Source organism: Herpailurus yagouaroundi, unplaced genomic scaffold, assembly GCF_014898765.1.
Source record: "Herpailurus yagouaroundi ecotype Mexico unplaced genomic scaffold, PumYag 67793, whole genome shotgun sequence".
In the NCBI taxonomy this organism is placed as follows: domain Eukaryota; kingdom Metazoa; phylum Chordata; class Mammalia; order Carnivora; family Felidae; genus Herpailurus; species Herpailurus yagouaroundi.
The window spans coordinates 17,666,240-17,684,258 of record NW_024420586.1 but is presented as its reverse complement, the minus strand read 5'-3'; the positions used below and the strand labels follow the sequence as shown (position 1 = coordinate 17,684,258).

At 53.7% G+C, this 18,019-nt stretch overlaps 2 long non-coding RNA genes across 2 annotated transcripts; one reads left to right on the top strand and one right to left on the bottom strand.

Annotated features, from left to right (window-relative positions):
• Nucleotides 1–627: 627 nt before the first annotated feature.
• LOC121026108 (uncharacterized) lies at nt 628–2,091 on the bottom strand. The gene is made up of 3 exons (XR_005788268.1): nt 1,695–2,091; nt 1,142–1,406; nt 628–733 (listed from the first exon to the last, which is right to left on the bottom strand). It is a non-coding gene; the product is annotated as an uncharacterized LOC121026108 (long non-coding RNA).
• A 172-nt stretch (nt 2,092–2,263) lies between these two features.
• Nucleotides 2,264–4,355, top strand: LOC121026058 (uncharacterized). Its single transcript, XR_005788248.1, has 2 exons — nt 2,264–2,684; nt 3,325–4,355. It is a non-coding gene; the product is annotated as an uncharacterized LOC121026058 (long non-coding RNA).
• The last annotated feature ends 13,664 nt before the right edge of the window (nt 4,356–18,019 follow it).

Here is an 18,019-nt window from a genome sequence, read left to right as displayed (position 1 = left end):
TGGCCAATTTTTACCAATTTGCAAGCGTGCACGTTCTCTCCACACACACACACACACACACACACACACACACACACACACACGCCTGCCGCTCTCCCCCTGAATCTTTCGAGATCAAGTGGCAGACACGATGCTCCTTTGCCCCTAAATATTTCACTTGCATTCCCTCAAAGTGCAAAATGAAGGACATTCTCGTAAAATAACCACAGTCTGGTTGATCAAAATCAGGAAATGAACAGGGAAGCAGTCCTATTACCTGATTGACAGCTCTTATTCAAATTCTCATTAGTTGTCCCACTAATGTCCTTTGTAAGAAAAGAAATAAAATATTTTTCTGGCCCAGGATCTAATCTTGAGTCATACATTGTATTCAGTTATTGTGCCTTTTTAATCTCCTTTAATCTGGCGTGGTCCCTTAGTCTGTCTTTGCCTTTTGTGACATGAACACTTCTGAAAAGTCTAGGCCGGGATTCTTTGTGTGGACTATCGCTTAGTTTGGCTTCGTCTGATGTTTCCTGTGACTAGATTCAGGTTCTGTGTGTTGGGCAGGAACCCCGCCGAGGCGATGTGTGTCCTTCTCAGGGCATCGTATTGGGAGGCACATGATGTCCATTTGATCCATTACTGGTGGTGTTTACTTTGATCACTTGGTGACGGTGCTGTCTGCCAGGTTTCTGTACTGTGTTGCTATTTTTTTCTTTGTAATGAATAGGCATCTTATGGGCAGAGCAATCTTTTAAAAACAGGAAATGTGATTAGGTCACCTCCTGTCCCTAACCCCAGTTGAAATCCTGATGACTTATCTTGGTGTCCCCGGAACCTCTGTGATCTGGCCTCTGTTAAGCACTTGTGCTGTCGCCTCCTTATCACCTTTCTGGGAACCCGAGGCACGCGGGCCGTCCTGCTCTTGCCAGAACGTGCCAAGTTCATCCCCCCCCCACCCCGAGGCCCTGCCTTCGTAATAGCTGTTCCCTCGGCCTAGAATGCTTTTCCACCCAGTCAACGTGGGCCTACTTCTTTGTGTCTTTCGCAGTTCGCCTCACGGGTCCCCTGAGAGAGGTCTTCTCTGGCCACCCGCGTAAAGTCGCCCCCCAGTCGGCCCACCAAAGCGTCCCGTTTGTGGTCTCAGCGTAGGACTTACCACCACCTGCCGTTTGCTCATTTGCTTGTTGTCCGTCTCTCCCAGAAGAAGAAAGCAGGGACCCCGTGCACCTCGCTCAGTGCTGTGCCTGTGCTTCTAGCGCAGAGCCTGGCCCGCAGCAGTGGGGTGAATATTGATCAAGAATTTGCTGGATGAATGCATGACAAAGTATTGCTCGGTGGTGCATTGCAAGCTGGGGTTCTAACCCAGAAGTCTTGGACTCCTGCCAGATCGTCTGTGTTGGCCACAGGGCAGCTTTGCTGGGCTTGGGCACACAAGTAGAGCAAATGACAACAGGGTAGCTCAGGGTTCCCTGCGTCGCGCCCTTAAGGGGGGAGCGACAGGAAACATCGAGAAAGCATGCTGAGATGGAGTAGGGAGGTGGAGGGATCTCTGAGCCCTGAAGTACAGATGCTTCCCTCCCTCTCCCGTCCTTCACTCCTTCCTTCCTTCCTTCCTTCCTTCCTTCCTTCCTTCCTTCCTTCCTTCCCTCCCCTTCAGGTATTGGGGGCCGAGGGGTAGGGGGTAGGGAATCAGACAGAAACATACTTACATTCAAAGCACAACGGCAGCCCGGATGTTGGCGGGTGCAGAGAGGCAGGAATTGCCAGCCCAGCCCGGCCACTAGCAGGGAGGCAGGTGGGCTTGTTCTGAGCTGGGGACAGTCTGCCAGGTGACCGGGAAGCATGCGGGAGGGGAGGGGAAGTCAGGCAGTGGTCTACCCATGCCGACTCCCCCGCCCCGCGCCGTGGCCGGAGGGCTGCGGTCGCCACCCCTAGAGCTGCTGCCCCGCAGGTCAGTGCACAGGGAGGGTGTGGCGCCCTTCTGGACTTTGGGTCTGGGAGTCGACTGGAAGGAGAGGGCAAGGCTTAACCCCAGGGGGCAATTTCAGGGGAGAGAGGCAAGGATGGGTCGTTTCCTGCAAACGTCGCCCGAAGTCACGCTGCCTGCGGGGAGTCCCCGCGTGGGACCGTGCTGCTGGGCGTGTGCCTCTGTCACCGCCAGCAAAGTGAGGATGGCTTGACGTGCTGTGTCTCCCACATTCCCCCCTCGTCTTTGTTTCTCTCAGGGAATGTCTTAGTCGGCCTGAGAGAAACAAAGAGGAGGGGAATGTGGGAGACACAGCACGTCAAGCCATCCTCACCACGGACTGGGGGGCTCAAATAGCACCCAGGTATTTCCTCACGGTTCTGGAAGCTGGAAGTCCCAGATCAGCGTGCCACTAGACTTGGTTTCTCCTGAGGCCTGTCTCCTTGGCTTGTCCATGGCCGCCCTCTCGCTGTGTCCTCCTACGGCCCTTCCTCTGCGTGCACGCAGGAGGGGCAAGCTCTCTGGTGCATCTTCTGGAAAGGACCCCAGTCCTGCTGAATGAGGGCCCCGCCCTGACGAGCTCAAACCTCAGCCACCTCCTCAGTCACACGGAGGGCGGGGGGAGGTTAGGGCTTCTACATAGGAATTTGGGAAGACAGAGTTCATTCATTCGTTCCATTGCAGGGAGGGGCCTTGGACTCTTAGCAGACCACCGTGGACATTCTCCCACCAGGTAGGTCTTCTCGGGAGCTGTCTCTTCACTCTGAATGCTGCTGGGACTCGGGGATTCGTGTCAAGAAATCTTCCTGGAGGGGCGCCTGGGTGACTCAGTCGGTTGAGCGTCCGACTTCGCCTCAGGTCACGATCTCGCGGTCCGTGGGTTCGAGCCCCGCGTCGGGCTCTGGGCCGACAGCTCGGAGCCTGGAGCCTGCTTCCGATTCTGTGTCTCCCTCTCTCTCTGCCCCTCCCCCGTTCATGCTCTGTCTCTCTCTGTCTTAAAAATAAATAAAAAAATTAAAAAAAAATTAAAATATTTTTTAACAATTTTAAAAATTAAACAAAAAAATTTTAAAGAAATCTTCCTGGAAATGTCTGGGCGCACCTAGGCAATACTGCTGACCTTAATGAAATGAAACCCAGGCTCTCTTGGGTGAGCCCTAGAAGGAGAAGTGTCAGATGACAAGAGGGGGAGTAGAGGGCTCTGTGTGTGGGCCCTGGGGCTGGGGTTCTGGCCTGAGATTCATTTTCTCCCACGTCTCTGTGGGCACAATACAACTTCCAGGCAGGAAGGGGCTGCCGGATTCTTCTGCCCTGCCCCCTGCCCCCGCTTTGGGCACTTGAACCACCAACCTGTCCCCCCTTTCATCCCCCAGGCCAGGTGTGGCCCAGGACCCCTGCTTTCTTCTCAGGAGCCCACTGAAACGAGGCTGGAACTTTCTAGAAACCTCTGTGATGGCAAATGAGAGAGTACCCAATGGAAGCCTTACTAACCAGCTTTGGAAGTCACCCGCCATCACTCCCACCAGATTCTCTTTGTTAGAAGGCGGTCACGGGGGCTGGCCTTATTCAAGGGTAAGGGATTGGAACCCACCTCTCGACGGCCGGAAAGTCAAAGGCTTGGCAGCCATGCTTGAGGATCGCCGCAGCGGCTCCCAGCGCCCTTCCCATTCCCACAGGACTCGGGACGTACGGCTCTACCCTTCGCGATGCGTGGTCTCTCTTCCCACAGGACCGCCATCACACCACCTACAGCCTTCGTGGGAGCCAGACCAGGAGAGAACGCCGTGCTTTCTCTCTGGCTGAGGCCAGACCGAGACTCTGCACAGGGGAATAACTTGGTGCCCCTCCACAGAAGGAAAAAAAATGGATTTCCCACCAATACATTTCCCACCATGTAAAACAAGATGGAGGTGTGTTCCTCTCTCACGAGCAGGCTTATGTGTGACATGCGAGCCCTGGTTTATTAAGTCCTTAGGGACCCAGACTGCCGCTTTGCCAGGCATGGCCTCCCGTCCCCAGGTCACCTGTTGGTCCCAACTGACTGCTACAGTGACATTCCGGCCATCGGAGAGGAGAAAGGACCAAGAAGAAGCAGTAGAGGGTCCCCAGAACTGAATTGTGATACTTCTGATTATAGCCTATTGGCCAAAACTCACCCACGTGGTCACTCTTAGCTGTGAGGGGCTGGGACGTGGGGTCTGTATTCCGGGGGCCACGTGCCCCGCTCCAGTCGCTGATCCTCTTAGCGGGGAAGAGGGGGGAGAAAAGACACCGTAGGTTAAGAAGCGGACTCCGCCAAACTTATTAATTAAAACGTTTTATGCGCAGACAGATTTACTCACTAATTTACCTCCCCTGGCTGTAGAAAAATTAATGGTCTAAAAAAGGGGCAAAGTGTCTTACACTTTTTGTGGTTCTTTTCCTCGTATCGGCTTGCCTTGGCAATTTCCCAAGTCAGAAAATTTGGCGGGGGAAGCCTATCGAAGGGCTTACAAATCATCTAAGAAAACGAATCATTGTTTGCCGTGAGTAAGAAAGTTACACCATGCTTTATTTGGTTTCAGATTTTCAGCTGATCGCAACTGTATGTGTGTATTACAAAAATACCCAGAGAGAGGGGTCAGTGCCAGCCAGGGTGTTTTTTAAATTTCCATATAAGGCTGCTGTTTACTTTGGTAGGAACTTGTGGAAACTTGCGTCAACTGGCAGGGGTATTTCTATTTATTCCAGTGGTATTTTGGACCCTCTAACAGACTGGTGCCCTGGGAAGCTACCCAGCTGGCCTGCCCAGCTAGCTCAGTGTCTGAGGACACGAGGAGGGACTCTGCAATTTATAGAAGACCGGGGTTCTACCTGAAAGGTATGACCTCGGCCTTAGGGTTCTCAATGTGTGAACTGTACCTCCATCTACTACCCCGACCCGGCTCATCGTCTAAGAGACCGGATTCATTTCGCAGCGCTGCTGTCGTGGAGTATCATGGACGGAACGGCTTCAACGACGGAAATGTGCTGCCTCACAGCTCCGGGGGCTGGTCGTCCACAGTCAAGGTGTCAGCGGGGCCACGTTCTCTCTAACCTCTGGCACTTCCTTGGCTTATGGTGGCATAATTCCAATCTTCGGATGGCGTTTTCTCTGCATGCACGTGTGTGTCCTGATTTCCCCTTTTTACGGGGATACCATTCACACTGGAGTAGGGGTCCACCCTACTCCAACGCGATGTCGTCTTAATTAATGACATTGAAAATGGCCCTGGTTCCAAACGCAGTCATGTTCTGAGGTACTTAGGGATTAGGACTTCAACATGTGAATTGGGGGAGGGGACGCAACTCAACCCATAACACAGACATCCACATACGGGATGATTGTGTGTGTGTGCGTGTGTGTGTGTGTGTGTGTGTGCCTCTGCACACTGTGGCCTCAAGCTTCCTGATTTTTTTTTTTGTTTTTTGGTGGAGGGGAGAGTGGTTTCCACCAGTGATAACAAGATGGCTGATGGGAAAGTGGTTCACACGAAGGACTTGGGTTCTTTCCCAACAAAGACAGGGTGACTAGAGTCTAGGGAGAGTCTGAAATTGGACAACCACAGGCAGCTGGAGCAGGAGCATTGCCATCTACTGGAATAGGCATCTAAGCGGAGGTACTTTGAGTCTGCGTTGGTTATAATGTAGTAGGATATTTGCCTCTAGCGTCAACGCGTTTGGTTCTAATAACAAAACCCCGCTGGATATGGTGTAGACAACGGGGAGATTATCACGTCCTGTGATCCAGAATCCCAGAGGCAAGCCAACTCCTGGGTTGGTTAACTCAGCACTGGGTCATCCAGGACCAAAGTCCCTCCCACCTTTTTGTGCTGGCATCGTCGGCATGTCGGTGTCGGTCCTCTGTCTCGCTTCCCTGCGTTCACAGAAGGGCTCCTCTGGTTCCAGCAGTCGCGTCCCAACACCAGTCCGAAGGCCTGATGAGAGAAGGCACCTTCCTCGAGTCCCTTTAAAAGAGTCCCAACAGATTTCCTCTCACACGTCATTGATCAGAATCGTGTCGCTGGGAAGGGAAATGGAGTTGCCTTGACTCACTGTGCCTTATCAAGCTTCACTGTCTAGAGTCGGGGAGGGGGGGGCCAGGAGCCCTTGACGCCCATTGACTGCCCTGTCCTTGAACAAAATCGGGGGGAGGTTGGCAGGGCAGAAGCGGGGAGGCCTACTGGGAAAGCACCTCCCCAAATCCGCCACATAGGCCCTGGGTCAAGTGGAAGGACAGGAGGCTTTCTCTGCCCGGGTAGAGGTGGGGTGGCAGAGTGCAGGCGGGGAGAGAGCGCGAAAGCCACGTAGAGCCGTCCGTCGATACCTTCTTAGAATAACAGTTCTCATCAGGCACTGGGTCTGACTTTAAGCTGACAAATGATTTTCTTTCACAATAAAAGTACAAACAGAATCCTAATTAATGAATTTGCCAATAGCTGTTGCCTATTTTATGGGCCTCAGCCCAGATTCAGTCTGCGGACAAGATGAGTGAGTGTGCGTGTGTGGATGTGGCCATAAATCACCCGGGGCCCGGGACAAGGGCAGTCTTCCCTGGGATCTTCCCAAGCAGCCCTGCCGGAGGGAGCTGAGACGGCCACAGCAGCCACGACAGCCGTGAAAGCCACAGGAGCTGGGACGGCCATGGCGCCTGCGGGAGATCTGTGACGGCAGAGACTGGCCTCGGCTCAGGCTCACGGCTGCTGCTGCGTGTGGCTGTGAGGGCTAACGTTTTCCTGAAGACATCATGGGCCCAATCTCCTCTCGCCCCTGGGTGCGTATTTCTCCTCTTATCATTTCTACCCAGGGAGAGGCCGTGCTGCCATCACGAACCTCCTTGTCTTGGAAGAAACGCCCAGAAGTGGTCATTCTGGTTGGGTTGAGGGATGTGCCTGTGTCCTTCCTTCAAAGACCACACGTCAGCCTGGGTCCTGGGCACCGAGCAGGGGGCGGGAAGGACAAGAGCGCACGAAGCCGTCCAGGCCTTGTTCTCGGGGGCTCCACAATCTCACCTGGGCGCTGGGCAGATGGACCGCGGGGGGAGGAAGAACTTTCTGCCCAGCCCTTTGTTTCTCACGGAAGCCCGGAGAACGTGAGCTATGGCAGGGCCCACTCTCAAGTCACGCAAGAGGCAGTTCTACTATGACCGTAGGACAACAGATGTCAGATGCCCGAGCAAGCGCGAGATGGACATTCTGAGAAACTTGCTGAAGTTGGAGGTGCCGTGGGTCACTTGCATTTTGAAGAAGCTCCCCAGGTTAATTCTTTTAAAATAAAAATTTTTTTTAACGTTTATTTATTTTTGAGACAGAGAGAGATAGAGCATGAACGGGGTGGGTCAGAGAGAGAGGGAGACACAGAATCGGAAACAGGCTCCAGGCTCCGAGCTGTCAGCACAGAGCCCGACGCGGGGCTCGAACCCGCGAACCGCGAGATCGTGACCTGAGCCGAAGTCGGACGCTCAGCCGACTGAGCCACCCAGGCGTCCCCAGGTTAGTTCTGATATAACTACCCCTTCCTCTTTACCCAGCCCCGCCTCCCACACTGCCTCAGTCATAATCGCCGAATTACAAGAAAATAACTAATAACCTCTCACATACTTACAGACAGTTGACTGTTTACAGCCTTCTCTATCCCATTTCCCTTCATCTGCCTGTACAGCCTGTTTTCCAACTACTGTTAATGATTAATAATTTGTTTAGCATTAACTGAGCTTTCCAATTTTTTTTTGTTCCATATTTTCCCTGCCGTTTGGCACACTTCTTCAGAGCCAATTCCTTGCCTTCACACAACATCAAGAAATGAATTTCCTTTATTTTTGCCCTTGATGTGGGCTGAGAAAGCCCAGTATTTCGTTTGTAATACCTGGCCCTCCAGTGTGTCTCTTGTTTTCCCAGGAGGGAGATAACCTGTGCGGGTTGGCACCCAACGGGACAGCCTTTAGACGAACGCCCACAGCGGGAGCTTACTCCTATGACGTTCCCATCTTTAGGAGCACGCGCTGTTGAAAAGGCTTCCCCAGTCTGTCTACGTCAGTGCCATTTAAATGCTTCGTTTCCTTCAGAATCTTAATTTTTTAAAAATGTTTATTGTTGAGAAAGAGGGAGACGGAGAGAGTGCAGGCGGGGGAGGGGCAGAGAGAGAGGGAGACACAGAATCGGAAGCAGGCTCCGGGCTCCGAGCCGTCAGCACAGAGCCTGACGCGGGGCTCGAACCCACGGACCGTGAGATGGTGACCTGAGGCGAAGTCGGACGCTCAACCGACTGAGCCACCCAGGCGCCCCTCCTTCAGAGTCTTAGAATGGCTGTCACTCAGTCCTGTCCATCTACAACAGCAGGGTGTGCTCGCTTCGGCAGCACATATACTAAAATTGGAACAGCAGGGTTTCCAAGTTCTTTACCGCCTCTGTCTTTTGTGACAGTTGTTAATCAGGGAGTTCAACATGGCCGCCATTACCATGGCTCTCCCAAGAGTCCTCTCTGGCTGTCTTCTTGGGCTCTTGGGGCCGGAAGTTTGAGTGTCACCAATGCCCTGTAGCCATCATGGTCCTACGTCCTCTTGGCTGCTCGCTTTGGCAAGGTAGGTGTCCGTGATCTGACGCTCAGAGCTGCTAGTTGCTCTGGGATTCTGTTTCCTCATCAGTAAAAACGTTCTTGTGACCATGGAACTGATAATACTTGTAAGTCGCTAGGGGTGTGCCTGACATATCACGGGGACTAAAAAGATACCATTTCTGTTCCATTTCCGTGCATGGCTACCCACTTTCAACTGCCAGAATCTACTTTCTTTCCGGAACAGCCTACAAACCAGGACTGACTGGCGTTGGTGCATAAGGACCTTGTTCCCCTGCCCCCGGCTGGGAGAACTCTGAGGTGGGTGCTTGATCCCGGCCCCCCAGCAGGATTGAGCTCTAGTATCCCGTTGTGCTAACTTGCTGGGAAACTCACCTTTTCGTGGTCCCTTCTCTTCCCCAGCCTACTTCCTCTCTCCATGTTTCTGGAGTCCGGCCCGTAAGCCACCAGCACAGAGATCCTTGTCTTAGAGCTGCTACGGGAAAAACCCAAACAAGGGCATTTTCTCTAGCTGTTCTCCTCAATTCTGATACGCATCTCCAAATTGCCGTCTGGGCAGTCTGCGCTCACATCAAAGCCGGTACATGTAAAATTAGACCTCCGCTCTTCTCCATCAAACTAGCCCATTTCCTGTCTCCCCCATCTCTTAGTAGTTGTACCATTTCCCCCAGTCATTCAAGGCAGAAACGTGGATATTATTCCACCACATCCAGTCGTCATTACCCAGAAATATTTATCGCTCCTCTGGTGGGAGGGCTACTCGATGTGGACCGCCCCCCCCCCACCCCAGCCAGAAGTGTCTTTGCTTTAGTGGTGTTTCTTCTCTCATCCCTCACGCCCTCCTTACCTCACACCAGTCTATCCACCCCCCTGCTGACATCTTCCAGAAGGGACTTCTTTTTTTTTTTTTAATGTTTATTTATTATTTTTGAGAGACAGAGAAGCAGAGCGTGAGCAGGGGGAGGGGCAGAGTGAGAGGGAGACACAGAATCGGAAGCAGGCTCCGGGCTCCGAGCCGTCAGCCCAGAGCCCGACGCGGGGCTCGAACTCATGGACCGCGAGATCGTGACCTGAGCCGAAGTCGGATGCTTAACCCACTGCGCCACCCAGGCGCCCCCAGAAGGGACTTCTAATGACTGTGTCACTCCTTATCTTCGCTCCAAACCCAGCCACCACCCCCTGCTGGCTACTGGATAAAGTTGGAGCAGCACAGCCAGGTAGGCATGGACTCGGGCCTCCTCGTCTCAGTACTAACGACCCAGCTTCTCCATCCTTCACTGCTCCCTAGAGCCACTGCACCTTCCCGTGGCCATGTCTTTGCTTGTATTAAATTCTACCCATAACTGAGGGCTCAAGTGAGATCCCACTTCCTTCATTGCAGCCTGGACCTGCTGGGAAGGACGTCCTCCTCTGATTGTTGGAACGTGATTGGAAACACTCAGCCATACTCATTTACCCAGTCAGGCACCAGGTCCCAGGCACCGTGCTCGATACCACTGGGGACATATTTATTGATGAACGAACTCGGCGCGGCCCTTGCCCTCATGGAGCGCACAGGACAGTGGGGGAGGACACAGAAATCAAATAATCGGAGAGATGTGAAATTATAAATCATCAGAGCCCAACAAGGTGGAAGCTAATTTAGGCGGGAGGTAGTGGGTGTTCAGATGAGGCCATGAGGTATGAGTAGGGATTAGCTAGAATAAGGGTAGAATGTAGGCTAAGTACAATGAGTCTCTCATGTGAAGACGATTAAGCTTCCGACTTCGGCTCAGGTCATGATCTCGCGGTCCGTGGGTTCGAGCCCCGCGTCGGGCTCTGTGCTGACGGCTCGGAGCCTGGAGCCTGTTTCCGATTCTGTGTCTCCCTCTCTCTCTGCCCCTCCCCCGCTCACGCTCTGTCTCTGTCTCTGTCTCTCTCTCAAAAACAAATAAACATTAAAAAAAAAATACTTTAAAAAGAAGGGTGTGGAATGGCTGTCAAGGGCCAGATTACTCAGGGTCTCACAGACTACACCAGCGAGGTATCTGCTGCGATAATGCTGCTTAACAAACAGCCCCTATGTCTTTGTGGCTTGCGACGTCAGGCATTTATTTACCCCTCTTGGGTCAGCAGGGCTCGACTGTGGCTCTACAGGCCAAGGCCGGGCTCCTGGCTTTGGGGCTTTGGGTTGTGCTCAGGACTCCCATTTCTGTCATCCTGGGACCAAGGCTGAAGGAGGAGCAGGTACCTGGGGCAGGTTGTTCTCATGGCTGAGGAGAAACTCAAGAGGGCATTTAGGTAGGAACAATGCCTCTGAAGGGCGAGGTTTGGGACTGGCCCACCGTGACCTCTGTCCACACTCCACGGGTCACAGCCAGTCATAAGGCCTAGGTCAGGGGTCTGGTCCACTAGGAGGGACACAGTCAGAGAGCAAAGGGCACATGGGTGGAAGATTCTATCTCAGAGAGAAGAGTTGGGTACAATGATCCAGTCTAACACCAAGGGGAAACCTTTGTACCTTTCTTGGATGCCTCTTCTCTAAGACTCGGAAAAAAATGCCTTTCCATGCACACAGACGTACACAGAAACTCAGAATTTTTGTGAACGTGTTTAAACACAAATGATATCTTATTATGTGTATTGTTCTGCAGCCGCCTTGAACTTCCTTCCTTTAACAAAGAATATCTTGAGCGCCCAGCCAACGGTGGGAAGGTCATGCCGTAATATTTTCAATGCTGGGGTCTCCGAACCTTGGTTTGAACCTTGGTTCAGAAGTGTGAGCGTGGTCCCAGGTAACACAATAATATTTCCGGTCTTGCACGCTTTCCAAGACGTTGACACTCCCTGATCAGGAGATAAAATCTGTGTCCCCTCCCCAAAGAACCAAGTCTTTGTGACTGCCTTGACCGGAAAAGACATGGCACCATGGGACTCCTGGGGGGGGGGGACCGCGAAAGGGCTCTTCAGCTCCCACCTGGCTCTCTTTTGAGACGCTCACTCTTGGGGCACCGTGCCGTGGGGAAGCCCAGGCGACCTTCAGAGGCTCCTGCGCGGAGGAACCATGACCCCTGGTCCTCAGCTTTGGCCAAGTGCCAAGCTCACTACCAGCCCCGACTTGCCAGCCGCGAGGGCAGTGGGAACCAGCCACATGGGAGGTGACCGCTCCAGTCCCCAGGTGAGCTCTGTGGTACAGAGACGAGTCTTCTCTGCCGAGGCCTGCCCGAAGTACAGATTCGTGAGCAAGAGGAGCGACGGTCATGTTTTAAGCCTCTGGGTTCAGGCGTGGCTGATCGCGCAGTGGAAAAGGAAGCCGTGGCAGGGCTGAGTCCCCGTGCTGTGAATTTAGAAGCCCCTGGGTTGCCCTAAAGGAGGGGCCCCGTGCTCCCCGCAGCCTAGGGCTGGGCTGAGCCTGGGGGCGAGCCGCAGTGACCCTGGCGTATACTAAAAAAGGATGCATTATTTAGCTGAAATTCAACTTTAACTTGGCAGCCTGGATGCTTATTTGCTAAATCCAACAACCGACCCAGGGGCCACATTTGCAAAATTGGGGGCTTACCCTGGCTTCGGGGGCAGCCATGCCTGGAGGTCCCAGCAGGCTCTGGGTCAATGCCCTACCTGGGTGCGAGCCCAGCTCTGCTTGGGCAAGCTCCAAGTCTCATCTGGAAAATGGGAATAATAATGGCCATTCTCTCCCGGGGTGGTCACGAGGGTTAAGTGAGATCATGCGTACAAGTCACTTAATAAGTGCCGGGCACACGGCATGTGCAAAATCAAAGGGAGGAGCTATTATTTCTCTTGCCATGGCGCTCTGGTTCACGGGCAAGCGTTATTAGGCAACAGACACCTTTGGGGTTTTGTGGGTAAGGGTGTGTGTGTGTGTGTGTGTGTGTGCCTGCGCACGCCCTCGCACGCAGGCATGGCACGTAGAGGTAAAGAAAGAAAGCCTCAGCCCCGTCTTCCAGGGCACCTGGTGTTCAGCCGGCAGTTGTAGAACGAATCCCACTACCCACTGTGTTCAACTCCCACAGTTAATAACACTGCAAAATGAGGGCTGTGGATACATTCTCCCTTCCTCGGCATCTTTGCGGGCAGGTTTTTAATTTTAAGCAGGAGAAAACCCATCAGGTATTTGAGGCTCCTGGGGGGCGGCTAATGCTTCCTGTCAAATGCTCACCCTGGGGTGCTTTGTTACCCTGACACCTCCCGAACTCGGAGTCAGCAGCAAATTGCAGGACAAAATTCTTATGCTGCAAGTTTATTGCATATTTATAGAATTTAGGCCATTAGGCGACATTAGCTTTTTTTTTTTTCAACTTTTTATTGAAGTATAACCTACATTCAGAGAAGCGCACACATCTTGAGCGTAGGCTCGATCCGTTCTTACAAGCAGAAAGCCCCCGTGTAGGAGCCCCTGGGTCAAGACACGGAACATCACCAGCCCCCAAGGGAGCCCCCCTGGGGCCCTCTCCCAGTCACCACGTCCCCCACGGGAGGTATCCTGACTTTACACTGGCAGCTTCTCCTGTCTGCGAAGCTTACAGAAATGGAACCAAACATGGGTCCTCTTTTGGGTCTGGCCTCTTCTGCTCCACAGCAAAATGGGGAGATGTACCCACTTTGTCGCAAGTGGTTGCATTTGTTGTTGTTGTTGTTCTCAACACCGTTGGTTTGCTATTGCATGACCTCCCACCATTGCCTTATCCGTCCCACCGAGGATGGGCTCCGGGTAGGCTAGCCTTGCTGTAGACATTCTAGAGCATGGCTCCTTGGTGGATACGTGTAACACCTCCCGGTGGGTGGAGCTAAGGGTGTAAGTACATTCAGCTGCAGTTGATGAGGCCAAGTGGTTTTTCATAACCTCAGCTTCTTGTTCCTGGGTGGCTTAGTCCACTAAACGTCCAACTCTTCCAACTTCTGGTTTTGGCTCAGGTCGTGATCTCTCAGTTCCTGGGTTCGAGCCCTGTGTCGGGCTCTGTGCCGATAGCTCGGAGCTTGCTTGGGGTTCTCTCTCTCCCTCTCTCTGCCCCTCCCCTGCTCATGCTCTCTGTCTCTCTTTCCCTCACACAATAAATAAATGAAACTTAAACAAATTAAAAAAAATATTTTTGATACCTTTTATACTCTAATAAACTGTCGTGGGGGAAATTGGCCAAGGGTCGGTGAGAAAGGGAAACTTTGATTTTAACGTGGGCAGTGAGCTTTGGAGACGCTCTTTAAAAGTGATTTGTTCCTTTGGCCCTGTGAGCTTCCTCTGTCCGAAGCTTCCCCTGGCTCTTCCTGGTGGAAGTGGGTGCTCAAAGCACAGACGTTACCTTGCACACGAATCCCCTGGGGATCCCGTTCAAATGCGGATTCCGATCCAGGAGCTCAGGGTGGCCCCGAGATTTGGTACAAGCTCCCAGGCGATGCTGGTCCAGGGACCACATTTTGAGTAGCAAGGGCCACCCCTCCCAGGGGACGCTGTCAGACCGTTCATGGTCACACTGTCTGGGTATCCGCTGGGAGGCACAGGGGGATGGAGAAATGGGGATAGACCTTCCAGCGGTAGGACAGTGGGATGAGAAGACAGTGCAAACACTGGGCTCTAGAATCTACAAGAACAGCGACAGCGATCACACCCTGGCTTAGCTTTACTGGTTGTGTGGTACCTAACCATCCTGAGTCTCAGTTTCCTCATTTGTGAAATAGGGTAACGGTGCCCCCACTACAAGGTGTTGTGGGGAGTACCCGTTGGAAACCGGGCTCACACGGGGCCGCGGATGAATGTTGGTTAGCATTATTCCTGATGTGCTCTCAGATAATTTTTTAGGTGGGCGAGACAAAAATACTTACAATCGTGTAAGCGTATGTGCACACAGAAAGTTACGCTTTACATCCAGGAGCTCCCAGTCCAGTGATGCAGACCAAAGACACGTTCTTCCAATAAATACAATAATTTCTGCAAGTCATGTGCACGTGTGTGGGGGTGCGTAAGATGTTGTGGGGAAACAGAGGAGGGGGTGAGAATCTCTCCGGAAGGAACCAGAGAAGACCTTACAGAGGAAGGAAGAGTGCGTTCTGAAGGGTGAGTAGGAGCCTGCCAGGCGGATAAGGCTAAGACTAGGCCGGGGGAAAGGTACGGTCATTCCATTATGGGGCGTGACATGTGCAAAGGTACAGAGGCACGAAGGTGGCCTGATGGTACATGAACGGCTGCTGGGGTGGGAGAGCAGGCCGGGAACCTGACCCAGAGGGTCTTGACTGCTACACCAATGGGCTGTTTCATGCCCCAGCAAAACTATAAAAAAGGCTGTCAGCCCCCTGGCCGTCTTTTCTGGACCTTTCTTCCTCCTTCGGGGCCACTCGACCCCTACTTCTAGCTTTGGCGGGCCTGACGTGTTGGCGCTCTTCCTCGCCCCGACAAGGCGCGCTGCTGGGAAACTCTCTGAGATGTATACCCCATGACTCAGCCAGGGGGGTCTCTGGCCAGAAGGCAAGATTGGATTTAGAAGCGGGTGCCCGCAGCGTGGGTGGGTGCCGGATTGCTTACACCACTTCCTGAAAAAAACTCCAGGGCGGGCTCGAGCAGGTGCCTCGCCTTAACCACCCTTCGTTGCCCACCCCCCCCCCCCAGCAGAACGGATTGCCCGTTGAGACACCGCAGGCCTGATCCCAGGATGTGACTCCTTCTGGGTGCTTCTGAGCCTCAGGCTCCTTCTGCCCGCTGGTCACCTCTGCCAAGGAGGGTGCCAGCACAAGCCAGGAAGCTGAGGAGACTGCTGGGTTTGGCTCCTGCAAGTGGGCTTTGGGCCAAGGCATTGTGTCCGGCCAGCCCTTGCTGGAGGTGAAAGTGACACGCATAGCCCGGTGGCCACTGGGGAAGGAGGACCGGCGAGGCCTCCGGACCCTGAGCCAGGGCCGAACCAGCCAGCTGCCCCCTGCCTGCCCTTGGTGCCTCCCAGGACCGGGGGCATGTGCTGGGGGAGGGGTGGCCAGAGACCCCTCCGTACGTTCCTGAGTTTGAAGCGGCAAAACCTTTTGCTAAACAAAACTGTATTTCTCTGTATCCCCAGTCCTCACATCGGCTGGTGGGGCGCCAGCTCTGGGAGAAGCAAGGTGGAGGCCCACACCCAACCTTGGCCTCCAGCGGGCCCCCTTGGGCGCCCCCGACACGGCTTTCGAAACCGCGGCCTCGGCCAAACCCCTCACTCTTCAGCTGGAAAGCCGATGCCCATATAGGGCTGGGGGAGATCGCAGAGAGGTAAGCTCCTGGGCCCAGCGCTCTGTCCCCTCCTTTGACCGCTCTCCGCTTCTCCTCCGTCTTCCCTGGCCATTAGATGGCAAGCTAATGTCCCTTTTTCATTCGGGGCAGGCCAGTGGTGTCACTGCCAGGTCCCCTCCCCCCTCCTAATGGTTTGTCCCGGCAGCAGAAATATGACAGCGATGATTTCACGTAGAATTTCATTTGCTGGGTTTTTTTTTTTTTTTTAATCCCTTGAAGAAGGGGCTGAGCGATTAATGGGTCTTTGAGAGATCAAAGCTCTACGTGGCAAAGAGCAAACAATAATCGTAGCTAACATTGATTGGGGACTTTGCATGTCCCGGGCACCGTTTCCCTGTCGCAGTACCTCTTTGAGGTAGGCACTGTCATCATCCCCATTACCGAGGCACGGAGGGACCGTGTCGTGGCCAGCGGTCACGCAGCCCACGGTGGTGGCCCCAGGACTGGAAACCGAGGTGGCGTGGCTCCGGTGTTCTCGATCACCCGGCTGTGCCCCTCGGGAAGGTGTGGGGAAAGCCCAGGATTGGAAGCCCAAGAGACTGGACCCTCCCCCACTGTGAGCAGCAACCAGTCAGAGGTCAGGCCAAATCCTAATCACCAGGGAGGGAGCCTGCTGGGTCCCACCAGGCTTCCTGAGTGGGAACCAGGCATAGGTAACGTCACCCCGGGTGGTGAGGCATGGCTCATGGGCCACGCAGAAGCCCAGAGACCTCATCGCTCTTTCCCTGCCTGGGCAGATCGTTTTGTGCCTCGCTTTCCCCACATCCTTTCACAGGAGATAATATTGGCTGCCATTTGTTAAGCACCGGCTACGGGCTGGGCTCCTGCCATAAAATATGTCTACCCTCCACGGCAACCCAGAAAGGTATGTATTATTAGCCCCTTAAATTTTTTTTTAATGTTTATATATTTTTGAGAGAGAGAGAGAGAGAGAGAGAGAAAGAGAGCGAGCACGAGTGAGGAGGGGCAGAGAGAGAGGGAGACACAGAATCCGAAGCAGGCTCCGGGTTCTGAGCTGTCAGCACAGAGCCCGACGCGGGGCTTGAACCCGTGAACTTCAAGATCACGACCTGAGCTGAGGTCGGACACTCAACCGACTGAGCCACCCAGGTGCCCCAAGAAAGGGGAGTGTTTTAAAGCCGCAGTTGAGAGAAAGCAGGGACAACACTTGGAATAACCTCTTGATTATAATAGCTGTCAGGCTCCAGAGCAAGGAGCCAGCAGGGGCTAGGGAATTTGGTTCGTCTGTCCGTCCGTCCATCCGTCCATCCATCCATCCATCCATCCACTTATCCATCCCCGTTCTTTGAGAAGAGCTCTGGGGTTATACTGTGGTGCCTGTCCTGGGTGTGACCTCAGGGAACGGAGGTGCCTCTGAGCACGAGGGGTCATTCTGCAGAAGGCGCCTAAGGCTCTCCTCACTGTGCCCTCCCCTCCATGGGGCAGACGGCAGGTGTCACGGAACACTCTAGGGCCCGGGATGTCGGACACTTTCAGTTCAGGGAGAGACGTGAGGCCAGAGAACCTGGATTGGGGACAGAGGTTGGCGGTTTGCTGGGGTGATTCTGAGACCCTCTCGTCCTTTCCAGCCTAGATTTACACCGGGAAGAGCCCCACCTCATCTCTTCCCCCCCCCCACATTCGTGTGTACCTGGCAGAGGGGGTTTAGGGTGGGGTGGGGGGGGGAGGAGCAGGAAGACGGTTCACTCAGGATTCATATTTCCCCAAATCGCCAGCCTTGGATGATGGATCCGAAAGACCGCTCAGCGCGGTTTGGGGATTCATCCTGCAGAATCCGCCCAGGAACCTCTGCCCGCTTCTGATTCTGGTCCCAACCTGTACCGCGCTCTAGACCCCGCAGCGCGAGCCTTTTAAATTCGGATCTCCCCCACTCGGGGCGCCTGGGTGTCTCGGTCAGTTAAGCGTCTGACTATTATTTCGGCTCGGGTCAGGATCCCAGGGTCGTGGGATCGAGCCCCACGTGAGACTCCATGCTGAGTGTGGAGCCGGCTTAAGGATTCTCTCTCTCTCCCTCTGCCCCTCTTCCCCACTCATGCTCTCCCTCAAATAAAAATAATAAGAAAAACATTTAAATTTGGATCTCCCCCTTCCCTAAACTCTCCATGTGGCAGGCCCCCAATTCCCTTGGAGAAACTTCAGTCCCCCTGGCTTTTATGTGCCACATCTCCAACGCTGCTCGACAGTGAGGCCTCTGTGGTGGCAGCCGGTGTAAT